This window comes from Protopterus annectens, chromosome 6.part0 (assembly GCF_019279795.1).
Source record: "Protopterus annectens isolate FY-2018-M chromosome 6.part0, PAN1.0, whole genome shotgun sequence".
NCBI lineage: Eukaryota > Metazoa > Chordata > Ceratodontiformes > Protopteridae > Protopterus > Protopterus annectens.
In genome coordinates, this window is record NC_056737.1 from 1,935,961,822 (window position 1) to 1,935,979,972 (window position 18,151).

At 43.2% G+C, this 18,151-nt stretch overlaps 1 protein-coding gene across 4 annotated transcripts in view; it reads left to right on the forward strand.

Moving 5' to 3' along the window:
- The window catches only part of NCKAP1 (NCK associated protein 1), a gene marked incomplete in the record, with an annotated part of 2,707,503 nt that overhangs the window by 533,272 nt on the left and 2,156,080 nt on the right, over positions 1 to 18,151 (forward strand).

Below are 18,151 nucleotides of genomic sequence, written 5' to 3' on the forward strand. Positions count from 1 at the left end.
TGTCTCTAACAGATGGTCACACTTGTGTTTATTGTCTGGGTGCCGTGCACCTGCAGGACTCTTGCTCCATTTGCCATGCGTTCAGTCCAAGAGTCCTGCAGGAGCACAAAAATAAATTGATCCTTAGAGGTTTACTTAAACCTCAAGATTCACCGGCTAAGACTCAGTCTGTGAAATCTTACAAGGCACCTAAACCGTCGGCTCCCAATTTGGAGCTGTCGTTGGGTGAATCTGTACCTTCCATTTCGGCTGGAACCAATGCTCCTTCCTTTGTCAGCTCCGATACGCTCTTCTGAGCCTTCTGAGAGTCGAAAAAGGTCCAGGTCTCCCTCTTTGCAGTCGATACGCTTGGCTCCGAGATCGCCTCTGCTCCAATTGGAGCGTAGTCATCGCTCATCCCACTCTTGTCGGTCCTCAAGACTTTCGGACCATGACTTGGAAAGAGTGGTCAGCAGACTGCTAAAATCGCAGGCCCTAGCTAAATGTTGTCCAGCCCCCCTCACCAGGGGTCGGCTCTGTCCATGTCTGCAGATATTCCTCCTCCGACTCACCCTTTGAGCTCGGAGCCAGAGTTCGTGGGGGTTTGAGTCGTGGAACCGGCGGCTCCGATACCTGCTCCTTCGGTTCCTTCGTCTGCTCTGATCACTTCCATGGTTCCGTCCTTGGAGGGATCTGGGCGCAGGGACTCCCTTGTCGGCTCTGAGGGGGCGAGTGGCATCAGACCCTTGTCCGGCCCTGCTCTCCCCCTCGTAGACTCTGCTCAGTTGAGTTCGGCTCCCACATCGACCTCGGATCCTTCCCCCTCAGTGCGGAGGGGGATTCTGATTTCTTCTTAACCGGATCCCTCTCTCCATTCCAATCGGGATGCCTTCGAGGTGATGAGGAGTTTTCTGGCCCCTGAGCCAGTGCCACGATCGACCCCCCTCTACTCCTCTCCCTATGGTGCCTGCGTCACCCTCTGCCTCTCTTCCAGACCCCAAGCGTGGGGATCCAGCACCCCAGGACACCCCTTTGGGTGTATCTTCCTCTTCCGAGGCCTCCCCTGATCATTCAGAAGGAGCCACCTTGTAAGAGGAAATACAAGAGGAAGCATGTTGACTCCCCTGAGTCTGTCACATCAGATACCGACTTAGAGGATTCAGAAGGGTCCCCGAGGTCCCCCTCTGAAGATGTCTCCTTCTCGGACATCCTCGAGATGCTTAGAGAGAGGGGGAACTGGACTGCCCTAAGCCCTTCCGAGGATGAGTCTGTATTCCTGGATGCATTTGGATCCCGACCTTCCACCTCCTGGGTGTCTCCACCTTTCGACCCACTGATGTCTGTGGTGGCTCGGAAGGCATGGGCAGCTCCAGACACAGTGGAACCGACCCCCAGAAGACCAATAAAATTCATTACTGCACCACAGGATAAGCAATTTTTGACAAAAAGTGACCCCGTTGATGCCATAGTGGTAGCGGCGGCCACGAAGAAGGAGTTGGCTGAAACCTCTTCATTTGTTCATCCCCCTAACAAGGAGTCTAGGACGATGGACAGATATGGGAAGCGGATGTTTTCTTCAGCGACTTTTACCATGAAGTCTCTGAATTACTTGTGCCACTTTACCCGTCTACAGAGAGATCTCCTTAAAGAGCTTGGAGATACCCTTCAAGATCCATCAGCTGAGGGGGCCCAGGCCAAGGTTGCCTCCCAGCTGGCGACTCTTAATTCAGTGGTTAACTCCTCCATGAGGCTCATTTCTTATGCAGCCGATGGGGCGAGTAGAGCCGCAGGCACAGGCATCGCTCTGAGGAGACACGCTTGGATGCGGCTTTGTAACTTTGCGGAACCTTTCAGAGCGTCTTTCACCAACACCCCCTTTGATGGTTCCTCTCTGTTTGAATCTCAGGTGAAGGACACCTTTACCAGGTGTGAACAGGAAGGCAAGACTCTCTCTGCTGTAGGGGTCCGTTTTTCCACTCCTTCCAGACCATATCCCAAGGGTCAGAAGAGTGGAAAGATGTGGTTCCGGAAATCCCAGGGAGCCTTGCCTGACACGTGGTGAGTTTCCCTCCAGGGGCAGAGGAGGGAACAGTAACAGACGCTGCCCTCGTGGCAGAGAGGGTCCGCAAAATCAGGGCAGCAGAGAATCTTTCTCTGACAAGCCCTTCCAGCATCCCTGAAGGGTTGCCTGGCTGTCCACCTCTGGTGACAGTCTGGGGAAGGTTATCGCTGTACCCAAGAGCCTGGCAAGACATAACACAAGACAAATGGGTACAGTCTGTTATATCCGGAGGTTACAAAATTCCCTTCGTTCGCACACCATTCTTGCCGAACAAGTCCCTTCCAGATCTAAGGGATCAAGCAGTTCAGGAAGTTGCAAAACTGCTAAGAAAAAGGGCCATCCAGCAAGTCCCAGCAGAACAACAAGGATCCGGAATTTACTCAAAAGTTCTTTTTGGTACCAAAAAAGACAGGGGACTGGAGACCCATTTTGGATCTCAGCAGACCAAACAGTCTGTGCAAAGAACCAAATTTCAGATGGTCACGCTACAATCCATTTTACCCTTCCTGGGTCAGGACAATTGGATGTGCTCCATAGATCTTTGGGATGCGTACTACCACATCAAAATGGACAGGCACTCCAGAAGATTCCTGCGCTTCTGGCTGGGAGCCAGCCATTATCAGTTCAGAGCTCTGCCCTTTGGTCTCATCACAGCCCCCAGGGTGTTCACCAAATGTATGGCAGTAGTTACCGCTCATCTCAGACAGCAAGGATTCCAGGTGTTTCCGTATCAAGATGACTGGCTCCTCACTGCTACCACCAGGCATCATCTTCTGCAAGCCAGAGACTATACCATACATATTTGTTTCAGACTAGGTATCACTATAAATTTTGAAAAATCTGCTTTGTCACCTTGTCAGTCTATCACCTTTATAGGCGCAAACTTAAATACAAACGACAGATCAGCCAGCCTTCCACCAGACAGGGTGTTAGTCATTCGGCAGCATGTCCAGGTCTTGTTAGGTTGCAAGAGAATTCAAGCCACGTTCGTACTTCAAACCCTGGGGCTCATGGCAGCGGCAGTCATAATCGTCCCTCTGGCCCGTTTCCACATGAGGATTCTCCAATGGTTCCTATTCACCCACTGGTCCTTTCAGCAGCTTCCCATGTCTCACATGATTATCATTACAGAAGCTTGCAAAAAGCACCTTGCATGGTGGATGGTCTCCCCATCAGTACCTCTGGGCAGACCATTTGTACTTCCCCCTCCAGTTGCTACGGTAACAACAGACGCCTCCCTGATCGGGTGGGGGAGGGCATTATTAGGGCAGAACAGTCCAAGGCACTTGGCAACCTCAGGAGTACCATCTGCACATAAACTTCTTGGAGATAAGAGCCGTGCTTTTAGCGTTGCAAGCTTTTCAGTACTCTCTTACTACCGGGACAGTTACAATTCAAACTGACAATATGGCAGTTGTATGGTACATCAACAAGCAGGGCGGAACCAGGTCCTACCCCCTATGTTGAGAAGCACTCAGACTCTGGCAGTGGGCGATCTCTCCCCAACGGTTTTTGACAGCAACGCATATCCCTGGGAAATCCAACGTCATAGCAGACAGGCTGAGCAGAGCTGTTCTGATGCCTCACGGGTGGTCTCTGAATGAAGTAGTGGCGGACCAAATCTTCCGCAAATGGGGGCAACCTTGCTGCAACCTCTTTGCCACCCCCTTCAACAGCAAGTGCAGCAACTTCTTCTCTGTCCTTCCACATCCAGAGTATTCCCCCAGAGACGCTCTAGTCCACGATTGGCCTCAGGGACTTCTATATGCATTTCCCCCGTTTCCTCTAATTCGCAAGCTGATACAGAAAGCTACCGTATTGGGTTGCAAAATGATCCTCATTGCCCCGTACTGGCCTCGACAAATATGGTTTCCGTTCCTGCATCATTACCTTATTGAGCAGCCTTGGACTCTGGAACCAATTCCAGACCTTCTGATCCATCACTCCCTACAATCTCTCAAGCTCACAGCTTGGTTGCTCCACTTCCAACCCTAGCCAGGCTTCCGGATGTCTCCCAATCAGTGCGTGAAATCATTTTATCATCGCACAAGTCTACCACTAGAAAAACTTACGCTAGTAAGTGGAAACATTTTTCTTCCTGGGCAGAGGCTAAGAATATAGATCCTTTTTCAGCCCCTGTTCACTACATCTAGGAATTCCTCGCGGAGCTTTTTCATGCTGGCTCCGCTTCGGCTACAATTAGAGTGCAGTTAGCCGCAATCTCAAATTTTCACATTGGCCTTTCAGAAAGTAGTATAATGTCTCATAAGCTTTGTAAGGCCTTCCTCAAAGGAACCGCTCTGCTCAGGCCCCCGGTTAAAGATCCTCCACCCCCGTGGGATCTGAATTTGATTCTAGCCTCTCTAATTTTGCCCCCCTTCGAACCGGCAGCTTCCTGTTCATTGAAGTTTTTATCGTGGAAACCACTTTTTCTGGTAGCAATCACTTCAGCCAGATGAGTTTCCGAGCTGCAGGCTCTTTGTACACGTCCCCCCTACCTAGTGTTCCACAAAGACAGGGTTACTCTTAGGACTAATCCATCTTTCCTTCCTAAGGTCTTTTCTGAGAACAACTTGAATCAGTCCATTGACCTTCCTGTGTTTTTTCCCAACCATTCCAACAGGGCGGAATATAAGTTACATCAGTTAGATGTTCACAGACAACTGCGTTTTTATTTGCACAGGACTAAGGCCTTCAGAAAATCGGATCAGCTTTTCCTCTCTTATGCAGATGGCAAACAAGGTATAACAGTATCAAAAGTAACTTTATCCAGGTGGCTGACTTCTATCATTACATTTATTTATCAGCTGAGGAATAAACAATTGCCTGTTAAACCAAAAGGGCACTCCACCAGAGCATTAGCCACTTTGGTTGCTTTTCAGGCTAGATTACCCATGGAATCTATTTGTGCAGCAGCTACGTGGGCAAACCCTCATACTTTCATCTCGCATTATAAGTCGGACGTGATTTCCAGGAGCAGAGCTGATTTTTGTTCCACTGTTCTGAAGATTCTGTTCCATTGAGCCACCCTGGTGCTAGGGACACTGTCCCAACCAGCAAGAATGAAGGCGAGATAGACAACTTAACATAAAGAAGTTATGTACCTACCATAACGTTCCATGTTAGTTGTCTCCTCTCGCCTTCTTTCTTGCGTCTCCCCCTCCATCCCCCTATCCTACTAGACCGAGAAGAGTTTTCTCTCTAATATTGCTCAGGCTGAGCCTTCTCTGGCTATCCCACTCTACCCTAGTGGTCTTTATAGTTGGGCTTATGTATGATAAGGATAGGATTCCTTCATTATTTTGTCTGCTGTTAGTCTTACCAACGAGATCTGGGTATCTAGCGCCAGGCATCATGGGATATGGGGAGGCCTCGAGCCAGTTTGTAGCTCTTGAGCCATAGAAGATGGCCGAGTCGGAGCCAAGGATCGACTCCGAACCCAACCAGCAAGAAAGAAGGCGAGAGGAGACCACTAACATGGAACGTTATGGTTGGTACATAACTTCTTTTTCTTTAATATCAGTAGCATGAAAAGCAATCACTGATAAGGACCCTTCGTCTCATATTTAAAAATACTTGCATAGAGAAAGAACAACTTTACAACGTGACATGCAGTTTACTTCTTAAAACATTTATTGTACACATTTTACTTGGAGCAAAATATTTTTACTGCTTACAGTTACATCTTCAGTCTCTTCCTTGCCCTTCTAAACATTAATGACCGCAACCAGTCCAGCACAGCTCACTAATTTAAACTTCTAATTTTTTTTACTCACTCCTTGCAAGGCATGGTTTTCATGTCCAAACTGCATCTTATGGAAATGGTACTTAACAATTCTTCCTTTATTTCCTATTTGCAGATTTTTGCTGGTTGTCTTCCTCTTTATCTTGACCGCTCAGCACCAGACCAAGTCCAAGGTACTCCTGATTTTTGCAGTTGGTTCTTGGACTTTTTCTCTGTCATTTTCCTTTGGAATGGTAGAAAACGTTTCACTGGCAGGTTCTGTCTATGGGCTTTGTTATTGTTTGCTGCTGATGCCTCTTCCAGGGTGGCTGCATCAGGGTTATTTTTCAGGGGATATTTTTGGCTTAAGTTGCAATCTCTTCCTGAGGATATTAAAGCCAAGTTGTTGGACTCTCCCTTGGGTACCCAGAATTTGTTTGGCTTTGCTGTTGCAGAGTTCTTTAAAACATTACAAGAAGAACGGAAGGTTATGTAAGACCTTAAGTTTTCATTTCACCTATCCCTAAATTTCTAAGGAACTACCCTTCTAAGAATCATTTTGTGAGTAGTCTCTATAAGTGACCCTTAAAGGGCAAAAGAACTTCCAAGAGAGTGTTCCCTGAGAAGTGTGCTCAGGATTTCAGAGGACAGATATCTTCTTTCCCAAACAAGTCTGCCTGTATTGGACAGTCATCCTGCTCTGTCCCTAGACCAGATTCCTCTTTCTCTCAGGTTAACTGTTCTTTCCATTTTGGCAACAAATCACCATAGACTCTTGGGTTATTTCAAGTCATACAAAATGGTTGTTTTTATGGTTTGGATATCCCTTCCTCCTTTTTCCTGAGTACCTCAGCCTCCTCCTTGCCAGCTGCTTCATTTTTCTTCTCCTGTTCATGACCTTTTTAGCCCTTGGGACTGTTCAGCCAATCCATCTGTCACAGAGGGACAAAGGAATTCTATTCCAGGATGTTTCTGGTCCTCAGGAAAGAGGTCTCTTGGAGACCCATTCCAGATATTTTCTTTCTCGACACTTACCTAAAAGTTCTTTCTATCAAAATATTCTGTCCAATCCCTGTTTTCCTTGCTGGTTCCTTGGGCTTGCCTGGTTTCATTGGACTTGAGTGCATATCTACTTATTCATATTCACCCTGTCTTCAGGAAGTACAATTTTCTGTGTCTTACTCACAGTATTAGTTTTATGGTTTGCTATTTTGGTCTTTCTACAGCAGCAAGTGTTTTTACAAAATGTCTCACCCCTTGCCATAGCCTTTTTCAGACTCCACAGTGTTCATATTTTTCCCTATCTGCATGATCTTTTTATTCATGTCCCCTCTGAACAGCTTCTTCTGCACGATCTCTCATATATTCTGCTCCTCCTCCTCCTCCTCAGTGTGTGTTTCACTATCAACCTCAAAAAGTCTATTTTCACCCCTTCACAGGGCTAGTTTTTTTCTGGAATGCAGGATTCAGACCCTCCAGTGGTGGTTTTTCTTCCTCCTGCCAAGGACTTCTCCTTGACAGCATTCTTCCAGTCTGTTCCTCTACAGGTGGTTTCTGCAAGAGTTTCAGCTTCCACCATGCCAGTGGTTCCTTTGGCCAGAGTCTATATATTGTGGTTTGTGTTATCTCAAGACAATTTGGCTGTAGCATTGTCATCCTCTGGACATTTCCATTACCTCTCTTGCCTTTCCTCAGAAAGGAGTTTCTGTGGTGGAGTCACTAGATTTTTTTGAATCCAGACCTGCCTTTTCAGGTTCCTTCTTCCACTCAGGAGCTAACTTAGATGCTGCAGACCTGGAGTGGGAGGTTTTCTTCTAACATCAGGGTTCAGGTGTCTGGTCATCTCAGCAGGTGAAGGACCATACCAATATCAAGGAAATGAGAGGTCTAATTTTAGCTTTTCATGCTTTGCATCCCCTCTGGATTCCAGGACCCCTCAGAATTTTAATAGACCTGAGTCACTGTTGTGTGGTACATAAGCAGGAGAACACAAAATCTTTCCATCTTTGCAGATTAGCCCTCATGGCGTTGCATTTGCTATCTGACTTTACTTGACTCTTCATGCAGTTTATATTCTGTCAGAACACAGTCTGGTGGCAGACAACTGAGTAGGCCCAGGACAGATTCTTCACAAGGAGGTTTGGACATTGTCTATTGGTAGGGTATGCCTCTAGTAGATCTTTTTCCCTCTTTGAGCAGACCATTTCCTCAGTTCTGTTATAAATTGCCAAGTCCTCTTGCTTGTAAAGTGGATGCTCTGTCCTTTTCATGGAAAGTGATATTCCTGTATTTTTAGGGTCCTGCACTTCCTCTGTTGCAAAGTGGTCCTACACCAGATCATGTGGGAATGTCTCAAAATCTTGTCAGTGACTGTTCCCCTTCTATTTCACCTGGCCAGGGCCAATCATAACTAGTTACCTTACAGGGTGGATCTTTTCACACAGGATCAGTACCATCTTATTTGCCTTCATCTTCTCATCCTACTGTTGACTTTTCAACACCAGTATTCTGAGGGTATGCTTTAGGTTTTGCAGGAGGCCAGAAAACCCACTACTTGAATATCTTGTGTTACTAAATGTAAGGCATTTTTTTGTTTGATGTCACAAACATGAACAGGAAGACCCTCTTTTAGTGGGTATGTCTACTGTTCTTATTTACGAGTTGCTCATTTTTGGTCTGGCATACTCATCTGTTAAAGTTCATTTGTCTGCCTTTTGAGTCACCAGTATACTCTAGATTTGAGGTTAAACAATTTTTGCATCCTTCCTATGAGGCCTCCAAGAAAGTCCTTTTTCTCTTATTTGGAGCCTTTAATTTTGTTCTTGAAAAGTTAATTCAAACACTTTTTGAACCAGCAGCTTTCTGTTGAAGTTGTGTACCTGGAAAACTGCCTTATGACTCTGACTTCTACCAAGAGAGTCCCTGAGCTTCAGGCTTTTATGGTGGTTCCTCATTTTCTAGTTTTCACAGAGCATCTCTTAGGACAAATCCTTCTTTTTTTGCCTTTAGTTGTCAGTGATTTCTCTTTGAATCAGAGCATTTTTTTCCCCTCCCCTCAAAATAGTAGTAAGAGGGGTTCTGCATTCTTTGGATTTGCAAAGACAGCGCAGATGATATGTAGATAAGACTAAGGATATTAGGAAATCTGCACAACTTTTTTGTTTTCAAGCCAAGACATTAGGTTTAGCTGTTTATATGCAAATTATTTCCTCTTGAATTTTAAAACCATTTCTTTTTGTTTTTCTTTTAATAGCAAGAAACTTTCTCTTTCTGTTAGAGTTCATTCTTCTAGGGCAGTGGCCTCTTCTTAATTTTTTTTCCAATGGTCTTGATGTTGCATCCATTTTAGAAGCTGCTACTTAGCCTTCTGTGTATACTTTTATTAAGCACTACAAGTTAGATGTTTCTAGGGTTAGAGCAAATTTTGTCATGTCCATCCTCCATGCTTTTTGGAGGATTCTTCTGTTGCTTCCTCTTTCTCCCACCTTCTTTAGCAGCTTTAGTACTTATATATTTTGTAGTGAATACTGCAGCAGTGATAAGGAAGGCCTTAATACAGTTTTGTAAGAACTTACCATAGCAGTAGATGTTCTGCTTTTCACTGTTGCAGTACTCCTTCCCACCCTCCTTCACTTGTTCATTTTTTTTCTTTTTGCTGTCTGAGCAATGGCCTTTCTTTCTCTCCTTTCTGGATGTACATGTATCATTTTTTCCACTTGGGTTGCTCTAGCTCTTCTGGCATAGTCCATTTCTGAGGATTTGGTGCTTGTATGTCACTTAAGTACATTACACCTGTGATGTATGACATATGTCTGATGTGCTGTGCTTGGAAGGGCCTAAGGCATTGATATGCTGGCCAGATGTATGGCTGTCCTCAGTAGAATATCCGTTTTGTAAGGAATACTGCAACAGTGAAAAAAGTAAGTCATCTAGTTTTATGGTAAGTTCTTACACCTTTGTACTTTCTCATTCCACAGGAATCAGAAGTCATTTACTAATTCGGTTTTGTAGCCAGAATGAAAAAGCATAAGATTTCAAACGTTGCTGTTTAACTTTTTGCACTAGTTCTTAGCTCAGTTTTCATGTCTGCGCCATTTTACAGCCCTCCAATTACATGCAAACAATTCTTTCCTGAGTCAAAACATGTCTTGTATTTTTGGACTTTTAAGATGGCTGCACACTGATCGACAAGTTGATTTCATCTCTACCAGTGTAAAATTAGAAACCGAAGGGGAAAAAGTAAAACTGTCAGCTTGGGTATAATTCATCTCATGGCTGGTAATTATGTTGCCTAGATACCATTAAAGTAGTTTGGAGAAAGTGATAAGAAGAGTAAACTGTCTAGGAAGAATCCTGCAGCTGCTGAGAAAAATGCAGTTTGTTTGCGCTTTAGTTCATAAGATGGCTTTAAGTAATTTAGAGGGAAAGGGTGCACTCAGATGTGTTAAAAAATAAATGAAATACTGAAGGACTATCCAAACTCAAGCAACAAAAAGCTGGAAAAAATAGAAGAAGCTTTAAGTAGCTGTTTAAATGAACTGATTAAACTACTACAATCAGATTAAAATGAAGAAGCTTCAGGCTGAGTATGAGGCTTATCAAGAAGATGAAGCATGTAGAGAAAACCCGATATCTGTTGCAACAGAAAAATGAAGTAATGGAAAAATGCAGACGTGTTAGCTGGGGTTCCAAAAGCAGGGTTTGCTAGTTGAAAGCACATCTCCAAACCTGACAATGAGAACGCACTCAAGATATATTAGCAAAGCTGTAGCCATGCCAGAAGAAATAGGTGATTCTGACAAAAGAGCAGAAGAAAAATAAAAATTGTAGACAACCGTGTTTCTGGAAAACAGTTATTCAATTTGCACAAGGCAGAAAAAGAAGCATGTTTATCGCAGCTGTCAGGGAATATCAAGAGGCACATGTGAGAATTGGGCTGTGAGCTAGCAAGCAGAAGGGGATTCTACTTCTAATTTTTCTGATAACAGAGCCCACATAAAGTGACTTTGCCAACGAAAAGATTTCTGTTTTACAAAAAGAAAATGATTGAGAGAGAGAGAAAAGCAGATTAGCAGAATAGAACAATAGAGAGTATCCTGGACTTGAACGAGAGTCTGGTGTCGGAGATGGATATGATTAGTAAGAAGTTCAGTAACAGTAAAAATTGACTCAAGGGAAGACTACTAGGCTTCAATTCCATTGGCTTTGGGAATAGACTTGTGCAGTATGTCTTTGCAAGAAAAAAGTGGTTGAGAGATTGGACTTTTGCTGAATTTGTTAAACGTGAGCGAACTGTAAAACTTTACCCCACTTTATTAATGTTTACAAGGACACTGAAAGGAATGAAGAAGTAACTGTAATTTTTTTTAATTAATTAGTTTAAACATTTGATGTAAATTGCATGCTATATTGTGTAATGACAAGCAGTTCAATGAAAAAGTTTGAAACCTTTGGAAGTGAATAAGTAGTAGCCTTCCCTAGTATTCTTAATACTTTAACACATTTAATAGGGCAGTGCACAGCCTTGTTTGTTTAAAGGTAGCCAGTGTGCTTTTTGTTGGGGCTAAAAGTTAATGTTTATTGAAAGAGTGTAAGCTGTTTTTGACATCTGGGAAGGGGACTAGACATAAAAGAACACAGGTTTTATGTGCCATAGCATGGGCAACCTTTAGATGAGGCATTGTTTGTGGGTGCAGTTTTTGATTTAGGGCAGCTGCTACTGCTCGTAGGGGGTAAACTTAATTTGTTGAACATGTACATAACTTTTGTGTGTTTGTTCAAAGTTAAAAAGGGATGGGGGTTCTAAAAGGTGTTTCGTTTTTTGAGTGCCTTAATTGAAGCAAGATTTCTTGAAAAACTATGACATTGGTTCAAATGGAGATGAGAGGAAACAACTGCTTAAAAGATCTGCCTGCCAAATGTTGGAAAAGCACATGCAAAAGAGCTGTTATGTATAGTAGGCAAGAGTAAAATCTTTGTTATAATAGCTGCTCTGGCCATATTATTATGGTGTATAAATTGGCCTTGTATGTATATATAAAAATGCTTAAAAATATTGAATTTTATTAAGAAATGGGTGAAAATGGAATGTTGCAGGAGATGCATTTGGATCTAAATGGATATGTGAATTTGACCGTTTATTTCAGGATAGATATTCAGCAGAATATCAGGGGCAAAGGAAAAGGAGAGTTATAATACTGATGGTTAGAAGGGCTCCAGTAGTTCATATGTAAGTACTTGGCTGTTAGTTCCTAGACCAGTGGTTCCCAAACTGTGCGCCGCGGCCCCCTGGAAAGCCGCGGCTTCCTCACAGGGGCGCCGCGAGCAGCAGCTAAGTGCAGGTAAGATTATGCCTGTATGAGTGTGTGTCTGTCTGCGTGTGTGAGTGAATGCGTGCATGAAAGAAAGAGAGTCTGTGTGAGTTCGGTAGAGTGAGAGGGATGTATGAATGAATGCCTAAGTGGATGTGTGGCATGTGGGTGTAAGATCAGGAGAGTGAGAGCGATGTATGAATGAATGCGTAAGTGGGTGTGAGATCGAGAGAGTGAGAGGGATGCATGAATGAATGCGTAAGTGGGTGTGTGGCATGAGGGTGTGAGATCGGGGGTGTGAGAGCGATGTATGAATGAATGCGTAAGTGGATGTGTGGGTGTGACAGACAGTGAGAGCGATGTATGAATGTGTAAGTGGTTGTGACAGAGTGATGTATGAATGAGGGAGTGACTGTGTGTTTGATTGAGAGAGAGAGAGCGATGTGTGAGTGAATGCAGGTATGAATGAGGAAGTGACTGTGTGTGAGTGAACGTTCAGATTTGTGCCTCATATTTTTGGTGTGTTTCTCCTAAAATCTGTACTTTTCTGACAAATAGTTGAGGACTGAAGTCATTATCAATAACGACAAACATTTGAGTTTGACTCCACATCCTTAAGAGAATTCACGCTAATGCAAAACCTATTATTCTGTCAACTTTCTAAGTTTGTAAGGGCAATATTTAAAATCTGTCCATATTTGTGCCCCCATAATTTTAGGCTTTGTCCATATTTTTAGAGCAAAAAGTCTGGACACAGCCTAAAATGATGGGGGGACAAATGGAGACAGATTTTAAATATTGCTCTTACAAACTTAGAAAGTTAGTAGAATAATAGGTTTTGCATTAGCATGAATTCTCTGAAGGATGTGGAGTCAAACTCAAATGTTTGTCGTTATTGATAATGATTTCAGTCCTCAACTATTTGCCAGAGAAGTACAGATTTTAGGAGGAACACACCAAACATATGAGGCACAAATCTGGACATTCTGCAAAAATCTGTACATTTGAGAGGTGTGAATCACACGCTCACTCACTCACTCACTCACTCACTCACTCACTCACTCACTCACTCATACCTGCATTCACTCACACATTACTCTCACTCTCCCAATCTCACACTCACATGCCACACACCCATTTACGCATTCATTCATACATCCCTCTCACTTCCGATCTCACACACACGCAGCCAAGTCTTCATTCACACACACAGCCACTTCCTCATTCATACCTGCATTGATTCACACACACACACACAGCCACTTCCTCATTCATACCTGCATTCGTTCACACACATAGCTACTTCCTTATTCATACCTGCATTCATTCACACACACAGCCACTTCCTTATTCATACCTGCATTAATTCACACACACAGCCACTTCCTCATTCATGCCTGCATTCATTCACACACGCACAGCCACTTCCTCATTCATGCCTGCATTCATTCACACACACACACAGCCACTTCCTCATTCATGCCTGTATTCATTCACGTACACACACAGCAACTTCCTCATTCATACCTTGCATTTATTCACACACACAGCAACTTCCTCATTCATACATTGCATTCATTCACACACACAGCCACTTCCTCATTCATACCTGCATGCATACACACATACACACACACACACACACACACACACACACACACTTCTTCATTCATTCATGCATTCACTCACACTCGCCGCAAACTAATAAGCTTAACTGCAAAATAAACTGTGAACTGTTCTCTGTTTATTTTGCAGCTAAGCTGCTTAGTTCACGGCTCTTAAGGGCACTGCAGCACACACTTTGGGAACCCCTAATATGCACTTTATGTGTACCGGGGGGGGGGGTGTCTTGGGAAAACCTGGATTCAGCAAGGGAGCTGAGAATCAAAAAAGTTTGGGAACTTCTGTCCTAGACTGTTAAAAGCCTAGCCAATAACCAGAGGTCAGAATAAAACCATGTACCTTGTATTATAGGGTGAAGACCTTAACAATTATATCAAACCTTCCTCCTGTTAAGTGAGGGTTGTGGGAATCAGACCCTCCACAATGGAAATTATAGTTCACAGCTTTAATCCTCTGTGTCAACATCCAGAATCTGCAACACTTCTAGTGTTAGTAAAAGAAAAAAAAAGTAATGGTAGATTTCTGGTAGTATGGGGCTGTTGGCAAAGGAGGTTGATTATGTTGTATTTGTATTCTACCAAAAACTGCTTTTATAGAACTTAAAAGTAATTTTGCAGAAATAGTTTGCTTTTAGCAGGGAATATTATTTATAAGTAGGGATTGGAATTTGATTTGGAGTAGTGAGGATGTATCGAGGGACCTAGAAGGGAGAAATTATATCTAAATACAGTAGGTTTCTTTAGAAATATGTGAATATTTGGTATGGAATATGTGAAGTCAGTAGTAGGAAATCAGACAGTGTACATGTTCTCAAAGGCACAATAACTTGGGCTAGACTGGATAGTTTATATTTCACAAGAGCATTAGTGTTTAATTGAAAGCTTTGACACATGCGCACACACACACACACACACACACACACACACACACACACACACACACACACACACACACACACACACACACACACACACACACAGTTCAGATCATGCAGCAGTAAAACTAAGATGCAGTGTAATGAAGTTAAAAATAAGACAGTGGCACTTTCCTACTTGTTAAAAATGAAGCGTTTAAGGCAGAGGTTCCCAAACCTTTTTGATTCTCGGCTCCCTTGCTGAATCCAGGTTTTCCCAAGGCCCCCCCCCCGGCACGCATAAAGTGCATATCAGGGGTTCCCAAAGTCTGCGCTCTGGTGTCCTAGTGAGCCGTGGCTTCCTCACGGGAGCACCACAAACTAATAAGCTTAGCTGCAAAATAGACCGCGAACAGTTCGCAGTTTATTTTGCAGTTAAGCTTATTAGTTCGCGGCGAGTGAGAGTGAATGCAGGAATGAATGAAGAAGTGGCTGTGTTTGTGTGTGTGTGAATGAATCCAGGTATTAATGAGGAAGTGGCTGTGTGTGTGTGTGTGTGTGTGTGTGTGTGTGTGTGTGTGTGTGTGTGTGTGTGTGTGTGTGTGAATGAATGCAGATATGAATGAGGAAGTGGCTGTGCGTGTGTATGTGTGAGATCGGGAGAGTGAGCGATGTGTGAGGGAATGCAGGTATGAATAAGGAAGTGAATGTGTCTGTGTGATTCACACCTCTCAACTGTACAGATTTTCGCAAAATGTCCAGATTTGTGCCTCATATTTTTGGTGTGTTCCTCCTAAAACTCTGTATTTTTCTGGCAAATAGTTGAGGATTGAAGTAGTCATAAATAATGGCAAACATTTGAGTTTGACTCCACATCCTTCAGAAAATTCATGCTAATGCAAAACCTATTATTCTATCAACTTTCTAAGTTTCTAAGAGCAATATTTAAAGTATGCCCCGTATGTCCCCCCATCATTTTAGGCTTTGTCCAGATATTTTGCTGTAAAAATCTGGACAAAGCCTAAAATGATGGGGGGACAAATAGAGACAGATTTTAAATATTGCTCTTACAAACTTAGAAAGTTGATAGAATAATAGGTTTTGCATTGGCATGTATTCTCTGAAGGATGTGGAGTCAAACTCAAATGTTTGTGTCATTATTTATAATGACTTCAATCCTCAACTATTTGCCAGAAAAGTACAGATTTTAGGACGAACACACCAAAAATATGAGGCACAAATCTGGACATTCAATCACACACACACACACACACACACACACACACACACACACACACACACACACACACACACACAATTCCTCATTCATACCTCCATTCAGTTACACATCGCTCTCTCTCCCGATCAAACACACACACGGTCACTTCCTCATTCATACCTTCAATCATTCATACATCGCTGTGTCACACCCACTAGCCCATTCATTCATACATTGCTCTCATGGTCTCTCACACCCACAGCCACACACCCACTTACGCATTCATTCATACATCGCTCTCACTCTCCCGATCTCACACCCACATGCCACACACCCACTTATGCATTCATTCATACATCCCTCTCACTCTCCCGATCTCACACACACACACACACAGTCACTTCTTCATTCATTCCTGCATTCACTCACACATCGCTCTCACTCTCCCAATCTCTCACATAGCCACGCACACACATACACACACTCTTTTGCTTTCATGCACGCATTCACTCACACACGCAGACAGACACACACTCATACAGGCATTCACTTACCTGCACTCAGCTGCTGCTGCTCGCAGCTCCCCAGGGCTCAGCGGCGCAGAGTTTGGGAACCACTGGTTTAAGGAGTTATTAGGAGATATAGACATTTCTTTAGAAGGGATATTGAATGGGATAGAAGGAAAATATAGTTTAAAAACAGGGTAGAAGTAAAACACAGATAAGGGGAAAGAATATGGGTTATTTAAACAGGCTGACAAAGGTTAATGGAGAGGAATCTGACAGAACAAGAAGAGGAGTAACTGCAGAGTGCTAAAGGGAAAAAATGGAGTATTTGGATAATATGCTTAAGTTTAGAAAGGTTGCTGTTAAGCAGAAACTATTTTTTGGTAATGCCAGAGCACAAAAACGTTTAGCACAATCTTTTGAGCAAGAGAGGATTGAAAGGGTTGCTGCCAAACGAAGGAGAAATCCCTCATCCATATGCTCACGCACGAGTAACCCATGGCAACAAAAGCTTTCGACAGATCATCAGATGCATTTTTGAACTTAATTCCGTCAGTATGGAGTCTAGATGATCATACGAACTGATTCTTCATAACTGTACGATAAATATGCGTTGGATGCATGCTGGAGCGATGTAAAAGTGTATTCCTCCAGCACTCCTTTCTGTACAACTTGGTGTTAATACCACTGTTCCCGTCCGAAACCAGACTGACATCCAGAAAGTCAATCATTTCTGTTGAATGCACATAAGTAAATTTAAGAAACATGGTGGAAGAATTCAGATAACAGTCATTTAATTCATCAATGGTGCCTCCCCTCAAAGGAAAGACATTAACAAAATGTCTATAATCTTTTGCTCATGAGATGAGATCCAACCATCTCAACTCCTTAAATTTACTTATGTGCATTTGACAGAAGTGGATGAGGGATTCTTCCTTTGTTCAACAGATGGGGCTCCGTATTTTTCAAGATAAGTTGGACAGGGATTTCAAGGGACTTGTACACATACGAGGAGTGCTGATAGTGTAACATGAATGATCCTGACCTACTCCAGCAAATATGCACAAGATATGTGATGTTATTACTAAGAATTGGACCGTCTTACAACTGGATGATTGGATTGAAGGGATTGTTGGCAGCAAACCTAGCTTTAGCTTCCGGAATGCTAAGTCCTTGAAAAGGCAACTATGTTACGGACCTCCTAATGACAGTTTTAATTCTGCTCCCAAGTTTGATAAGTCTGGGACTTTCCCTTGTTGGTCCTGCAAAGTATGTATCCACGTCTCTACAACTGACTGTTACCCCCAGATTGGCTCTGTTTACAGATGTAAACTGAGAGCTGATTGCAAAACTCAGAATTTAGTGCATTTGCTACTTGCACTAAGTGTTCTCATTTTTATGTAGACGAGACTAGTGTGCTGTTTAAAGATAGAATACTGAAGCATCTTGGTGATAAACTTCTCCAAAGCTGATTAGAGCCTCCTGAGGGATGGTATAAACAGCTTCACAGCCCTCTCCTCCTCTGTAGGAACTGACACCAATATCCAAAACTACACCAAAGCACTATTCAAGCATTTATATAGATGCATGAAATCAGACATGCCCAACAGGATTTAATCATCCTCTGCAAGGAAGAGTAAACCTGTCTGGTGGACATCTGCAATAAATACTCTATAACAAAAGGAAAAAATTGCTGTCCAAGACCAAGAAGTAGCAGGTGCCCAATTGGAAGCAATGTCTCCTTAGCCTGAGCAAGCAAATAAGAGCAGTAGTGAAATACTCCAAAGCAAACTTCGAGTCCACATTGGCTACATCTACTAGAGACAATCATAAGGTTTTCTTCTTACATATGTGTGCAACCTCAAAGGAAGCAA